This window comes from Ovis canadensis, chromosome 3, assembly GCF_042477335.2.
Source record: "Ovis canadensis isolate MfBH-ARS-UI-01 breed Bighorn chromosome 3, ARS-UI_OviCan_v2, whole genome shotgun sequence".
Taxonomy (NCBI): Eukaryota; Metazoa; Chordata; class Mammalia; order Artiodactyla; family Bovidae; genus Ovis; species Ovis canadensis.
In genome coordinates, this window is record NC_091247.1 from 150,646,179 (window position 1) to 150,654,442 (window position 8,264).

Genomic DNA, 8,264 nt, shown 5'->3' on the forward strand with positions numbered 1-8,264 from the left:
ATTAAATGTACATTTAAATGCAAGTGTATAGTTGGCAGGGTGTAGTCAGAAGAATCTAATTCTATGAGATATAAACCTATTTTTCTCTGATATCATGGTTTTAAGTAATAAATGGTTGTCTGAAGGTGTGGGACAATAATCTGAGTATCATTAAAGGTGAATTCTTCTTTTCAGTTACAAAATAGTGTGGCCAATGAGCATTTTTAGAAAAGAAGTTCTCTGAGTAGGGAGGGGGGCAAAGGCAGTGAGATCCGTTTGAACCACTCATTCAACCAGCATCTTTTGAGTTTAAACAAAACTGTATAAGAAATTCACATCAAAGTCATGACTAGATAACTGATGTGACTATCAGCGTACTGGAGAAATTCTCAAAGGAACCGACAGTCCTGGCAAGTTGTTTCTAGTTTGATGGCACTAATAGAACAGGAAATGCACCAGAATGGGAATGTTAGGTGAAATTTTCCCTTCTAGCTTATACATTGAGAAAGTGTAAGTAAATAAAAATTACTCTCAACAATATAACATATACTGTAATAAGGTGTGAAAGTCTTACTGTGAGTCTAATTTCAGTGGCTAATGCACTGTCTATAAATTGTTTTTCAACATTATTAACGTGCTAGTGCTAAGTTGTGTCAATTGTTTCCGACTCTCTGTGACCCTAGAAACCACAACCCGCCAGGCTCTTCTGTGCATGGGATTCTGCAGGCAAGAATAATGGAGGAGTTTGCCATTTTGTCCTCCAGGGCATCTTCCTGACCCAGGGATCACACTTGCATCTCCTGCCTTGGCAGGTGGGTTCTTTACCACTAGTGCCACCTGGAAGCCCATCAGCCTTCTGTCAGCCTTTTAAAAAAGTTTTATATTGGAGAGCTTTGTTGGAACCTTTTTCTACCCATGACCAGGATTATGACACCCAGAGAACGGTCTATGAAACTTTCATAAATGTTTTTCCCCTCAGAGTCTCTAAACACTTTATAAAGCAGATTCCGAGGTTCCTCTCACGTGCATAACTCTTGCTGTCGTCAGACTAGGGGAACAAAACCTTATGCATAATGTTTAGTGAACCACTTCATCTCATGAGATAGTCACTTGCATAGTTTATGGTCAGAGAGTACCTTCCTTTCTTCCAAGAATAGATTTGAATTTAACAAAATTTCCACTCCTGCAGTGAGCTTCTGGCTGGGCTGAACTTGGGTTTAATTGGACTGAGCTTGGGTCAGAAGCCACACCAGTGTAGGTTTCTACTCCAGGCAGCGAACAGTTGCTTGAAATAGACAGTAAGAGGAACAGCCCCAAGGAGGCCAGCAGGATCTTTTCTGTGAACGTCCAGTGCTTCAGTGATTTGACCTTTGTCTTCTGCCCAGTATGATTTCCTACCTCCCATTTATTTAATCTACTCTTGTTACCCCACCTCATGTGAAGAGTTGACTCATTGGAAAAGACTCTGATGCTGGCAGGGATTGGGGGCAGGAGGAGAAGGGGATGGCAGAGGATGAGATGGCTGGATGGTATCACTGACTCAATGGATGTGAGTCTGAGTGAACTCTGGGAGTTGGTGATGGACAGGGAGACCTGGCGTCCTGCGATTCATGGGGTTGCACAGAGCAACCGAACTGAACTGAACCCTAACTGCACAGGTTGAATTCAGAAGTTCTTTTGGTTCCTGATTATCTGCTCTGCGGTGGCCTGCAGCCACCTCTTCCTTTTGCATTCCTGGGCTTCAGACCTAATTTTCCCAATATGCACTCACATACTGCCTTTAACTCATTATGCATTAGAGCCCACTTCTGCTTCTTGGTCAATTTTGTCCCAAGAAATGTGGCAAGTGGGCCAGAACTGACTCACCACATATAATTAATAGGTAGTAGCTGGCTCCCAACTTATTTGTCAGGTCTGGGCTTTTAAGAATTTTTGAAAAAAGATAATTGATGATAATAGGGCTACTTTTTCAGTTTTTCATTTTCTTCCATCAATGTCATGTCCCTTAAATTTTGTTCGACATTAGTAAATTTTTTTTGCCTAAGCAAATGTTAAAATTCATCTTTCCAGTAAGTTTCTACCTGTAGACACTGCAATGTAGCAGTCCTGCCATTAAAATACAGTAGAAGATGAAATGAGGGAAAGGATAGGGGTGGGAGGAGGGAGTCAGTCGAAAGAGAGAGCCAACTGGAGCTGTGCATCCCAACATTCTGGAACCTACAAGGGCTCACTATTTCTGAGCACTGAGCAATCAGCTGTGCATTTTCCTGTGCAATCCTTGAAACCACTCTGTTAAGCCCATTTCTATCACCACTCTAGAGGTAGAGACTGAGGCTTGTGATTTTCTCAAGGCTACGTAACCAATAGGTGTCTATTTAAATTTAGAGCTGTCTGACAGCAGAGCTTGAACTCCTAATCATCTTGTTAAATTGCTTATACATTTTTATGAGCTGATTGAAAAATATTTAATGACTAAAATTTGCTAAGAATTCAATATGCCCTTCAATAAATTTGTATTATAGCTATTAACACATAGAATAACTTGAAACCCAGCAGTTCTCCCACCCAGAAGCTAAGTCTAATCATTGTGGCTTGAATCAGGCTAGCCCCGTGAGTTGCTTGACCAATAGAATGAGGAGGAAATGACACTGTGTGGTGTCCAAGGCAAGGTCAAAAGAAGCTTTGTTGCTTTCATCTGGCTCTTTGTAACACTCCCTTTTTTTGGGGTGCGACTTTTTGCAACCTTGCCACCCAACCACGAAGCCCAATCTACATGGAGACTCCACGCGTAGGTGTTTCAGTTGACAGCCTCAGCTGAGCTCCTCCTGGCCAAGGGCCAAGAGGCAGCCATGTAAGGGAGCCATCTTGGATGTTCCAGGCCAGTCAAGTTTCTGGGTGACTGCAGACATTCTGACACTCCAGGTAACACCAGGTGGAGCAGCAGAAACTCTGGTCAAGCCACAGAATTATGAGAGAGAAAACATTTTGTTTTAAGCCTCTGTGTTTTAGGGTGGTTGTTATTGCTATCACACAATTTCGATACCTGGAACATGCATCCTTTGTGGCAGTATGCTCTTTGTACACTGAACACAGTGAATGATTGTGTTCATATTGATTCAAGAATTCTTGGCAACAACTCTATAGCTCTGTGAAGTTTCATGGGAAGTTTTCCACACTGCCTCATCCCATGCACATCGGCTGCCTTCAAATCGCTCCTGGTCCCAGGCAGTACAGTATTATTAACTATCTCCTATGGGCAGAGAAACTCCTGTAAGGTGTTGTGGAAAGCGTGTGTGCGATGTGTGCACTCACATACACACACACACACACATACAGATGACCTCAAATGAACACCATGTATCTGGGTGACATGTGAAAGAAGCAGCCATTTGGCTTTCTGTCTTCCAAAGACAAGATACAGGCTAAATGATGCCTCAGTAAATGCTTTTCACAGGCATTCTTAATAGCTCCAGTTTATGTGCCTATAATTCTAACACGGGCTTTCAGAATGCAATAAACAAAGAACCAAGTGCAACCATTTTATGATATTACTAAAATAGTGCATGTAATTGTTGTTTATTAATCAGAATATTTAAAAAATACTTGATTATAATGAGTGTTCTGTTTTAAATGTTTTTCTTCTTTGAATATTGATTCGCTTATATAGAAAGTTTTAAATTTATTCTTTTAAAAACATGATCAAAACCCTTAAGCTTTGCTTATATTCTTTTGGATTTAATGATAGCTAGTACTTTTTTATTTTTTGTTTTTTTATTTTTGAGCACCTATGTGCTTGGTAAAGAACTGGCCTGCAATGCAGGAGACCCCGGTTCAACTCCTGGGTTGGGAAGATCCGCCGAAGAAGGGATAGACTACCCACTCCAGTATGCTTGGGCTTCCCTTGTGGCTCAGCTGGTAAAGAATCCACCTGCAGTGCGGGAGACCTGGGTTCGATCCCTGGGTTGGGGAGATCCCCTGGAGAAGGGAAAGGCTACCCACTGCAATATTCTTGCCTGGAGAATTCCGTGGACTGTATAGTCCATGGGGTTGCAGAGAGTTGGACACGACCTGAGTGACTCTCACTTTCATGTGCCCTACATCGTGCTGAATCATACAATCTTGCGAGGTAATTATTGTGAAAATCGCTCAGTTGTGTCCAACTCTTTGTGACCCCATGGACCATACAGTCTATGGAATTTTCCAGGCCAGAATACTGGAGTGGATAGCCTTTCCCTTCTCCAGGGGATCTTTCCAACCCAGGGATCAAATCCAGGTCTCCCACACTGCAGGTGGATTCTTTACCAACCGAGCTACAAGCGAAGCCCAAGAATACTGGAGTAGGTAGCCTATCCGTTCTTCAGAGGATCTCCCCAACCCAGGACTTGAACTGGGGTCTCCTGCATTACAGGCGGATTATTTACCAACTGAGCTATCAGGGAAGCCCCTTTATAGATGGTGGAACTGAGTCTTAGAGAGTGAGATCGCTTGTCCAAGTTTACTCAGTTATTAAATGCAGGGCTGGGATTTGAACCACAGGCTTTCTGATTTCAGAGCCATATGCTCTTGCTGTCTCCCGATGACTGCATCTCCTACTGCCCTTCTAAAAAGCTTATGATTCAAAAGGCACTTTATAATAAAGAGCCAGACTGGAATTGAGGTTTTAAAAGCACTGCCTGCCCTTTGAGGTATAAAGCATTTTGTTAGAAGCAATAACAGCCTAATTATAGCAAATTGTCTCCACCTTCACTGTCACCACTGCACATGGGTCTAGGTTACAAGTTTGAAATTTTACTGATTATTGGTGCGTAATTGGCTTCATGTAGATGATAAATGCATTGCTGATTGATTATCATGACTTGGTCATATTTGAAATGTCAAAGTAGAAAATTGAATTGTCGTATTATCGCATGTTCTCATTCAAGCACCAGATAAATATTACAAATGATGATTTCCACTGAGTACTATATAAAGAATTTATGGAATATTAATAATACTGTTATCCACAACCTTCACGCTTGGTGGATGACCCCAAACCGAAATCACGTTTGACTTTTGAGGAGTAAACCTCAAGAACGTTCTGCTTTAACCCACTTCTGTTCTGCCTCCAGGTTTATAGTGTAACTGCTCCTAAGGACAATGTCTGCCGCCTGTAGAGAGAACTGGATGATCATGAGCTGCCTGATGATGCCTGTTTGCCTCACTCTTTTACTACCCACCATGCTTTAAGCTAGTCAAGGTGTCTGGGGTGAAATCAGATCTTTGCAGAGGATGAAGTAGGTGCTCTGAGCTAGCTGAGGTTCAGTCCCTGGTACTAAAGGTGGTGAAGAGCCTGGCAACTTTAGAAAATGCTGCTGTAAACCATCTGTGGAAACCAGCGTCTGCTGTCAGCCTTCCCATTTCCTAACAGGTCTGACCTCCGTGCTTTCACTGGACGCTAGGGCTCTCTTTCCACAGACCAGCTAAGGACAAAAGCCTGGGAGGAATCCCTTGAGATAAAAGGCTAGGATAACAGATCTTAGCCTGTAGAATGTGAACCTCTGCTTCTGGCCCTTGAAACTATTAAAAAGAACTTCTGTTTCTGCAGTTCACTAAAACTGGTTGAGCCTGACTCAACCACACATGATTTAACTGCTCGTTAGATATATGTAGAATGAAGATACTGCTGGGCTTAATGAAATACAGGTTATTTTAAGATAAAACTGAATGTGTTACCTTTCAGCAGTAGGCATTTTCTTAGCAGATACGACAAAAATGACATTATGGAAGATGCATGGATTTTTTTTCCCTCCATCTTCTGGAGTCACTGACTGGATTGAGGAAACAATGGTACAATCGCATGTGCTCTGGAGAGCCAGGAGGGCTGCTTGGAGGAGGCAGTTCCTGCTTCCTAAACCTTGCTAGTTGATGAAGTAGTTGAGGAAAACTTGTGTTCCAGTGTTTTTATGATTTCTTTGATCAGACTGAGTGAGGATGCTTCCTAGTTGCTCCAGATTTGTGCCAGGACTCAGCTTGATCATTCTTTCAGATACTGTCATCTTCAGGTTTCCATGGCATAGTGTCTAGATATTTTCCAAACTTCTCTTTCATTTTATACGTCATACATAGTATGTGTTCAATAAATGTTTATTAATGTTGGCAAAGAAGCTGCTTTACTACAAATTTGTCTGACATCAAATCATCATTGTTAATCATGTTCATGTTTAGGGGGGTATCTGTAATGTGAATAGGGTATCCCTGGGTTAGAAAGGAAAATCAATGCTTCATAAATGTTATTGAAAATGTCTATTCTGCTTGTGCCTCATATTCAGAAAAGAAACAAAATATATTTTAATTTGAATTAGCCACCTGGCATTTAGAAGTGGCTTATTACAGAGCTTGATCTAAATCACTGGTATCCATGTTGCTTTCTTACACAACTGTTTGTTTGAAGTGGAAATGCCAAAAGGGTGTGCATACTCTTTGATTTGTAAATAGGCAGTAAACATGAATGAAACCCATGACATGTGTTTTGCAAGCCACCATGCTCTCTCTTGCTTTGTGTTCCATAACTAACATTTCTTCAGTTATTAGTACCAAGGTTTGACTGGTTCCACAGTTAAGCTGTGTGATGGATAACCCTGCTTTGGCTGGCTAACCTAAGAGCCCAATAAACATTTATGAGAAATGCCAAACTAAGTGTTGTCTTTGTGACCAAACCTGCTTGGAGCTGGTGCAACTCTTGCCAGACTCCAAGTGTCCCTGGATCACCCGGTCATTAGTACAACCATTTCATGTGACCTAGGGCAGACCAGTGCTTTCAACATTGGTGAGCTTCAGAATCCCCCAGTGACTGCTGAAATGCACAGTTCAAAAAAAAAAAAAAAAAAAAAAAGTAGTCAAGCTCCGCTCTCCTAGATTATAATTCACTTGATTAGGAGTAGGCTTTCACAAGTGGGAACTACTGTGAGTGGAGGTTATAGAGGAGAATGCTAGTTGGAACCATTAATAAGGAAGCCTGGAGTTAGGGGGTGTGGGCTCTGTCTGACAAAACTGGTTCTGAGGCTGCTGCTCCACCACTGATGACCTGTTAGACTTGGACCGGCCACCTCAGCCTCTCTGACCCCCAGTCTCTTCATCTCTACAACAATCTAGAATGGCACCTGCCCGTTGCCAAGGTTGGTGTGAGGATGAAATGAGAAAGTGCAATGAATGGGCCCTGGTTCAGTTCAGTTCAGTCCCTCAGTCGTGTCCAACTCTTTGCAACCCCATGGACTGAAGCATGCCAGGCTTCCCTGCCCATCACCCACTCCTTGAACTTGTTCAAACTCATGGCCATAGAGTTGGTAATGCCATCTAACCATCTCATCCTCTGTCATCCCCTTCTCTTCCTGCCTTCAATCTTTCCCAGCATCAGGGTCTTTTCCAATGAGTCAGTTCTTTGCATCAGGTGGCCAAAGTATTGGAGCTTCAGCTTCAGCATCAGTCCTTCCAATGAGTATTCAGGGTTGATTTCCTGTAGGATTGACTGGTTTGCTCTCCTTGCAGTCCAAGGGGCTCTCTGTCAGTTAGGGCATTCATAAATACTAGATTTTAAGTGCAAGTGCATACACAAAAATGTTGTATTAAATTTTTCTTTTTTACCCTGTAGTCACAGAATTTATATTTTGAAAATTTTCTTTTCTTTTATTGTTCTGAGAGTCACCAAATCACATGGAGAGGTAGAAAGTATCCAGAGTCTGGTGAAAGTCAACATATTCACTTGGAAAAAAAAATAGACAATCTCTGAAAATCATATAACTTGAAAAGAGAGCCAGGGCCAAGTTGGGAGAGGGCACAGGCCACAGGCCAGAAGGACTCTAAGTTCTGGCTTTACCACTTGCCTGCTGTACAGTTTGGGGTGGTCAGGACTCTTCTCAGTGTCTCAGTTCCTGCATTAACAAGGTGAGAGGGTGCTAAGGGCTCGCACCAGTGGGGCACTGTGAGTGTGTCTGAGGAGGACGTGGGTCCTGGCGTGCGTGCAGTCGGGACTCTGGGGCAGAACTGCCAGCACCTGACTGCATTTCATAGTGATTCGTCAGTTTCTTCCATTTTAGTTACTTCATCTATAAAGTGGGGGTAATTATTATCAGACCTATGTCAATGGATTATCATACTCATTATAACAAGTAATTAATACATACGAAGCAATTAGTACATAACAAAATGTTTAAAGTAGTCCCTGGGTGCTTAGCAACTGTCACCTGTTCTTATATGGATATCTTGTCTATTGAGGAGCACAATGTTCCTCTTAGGGAAGTTCTTTTGGG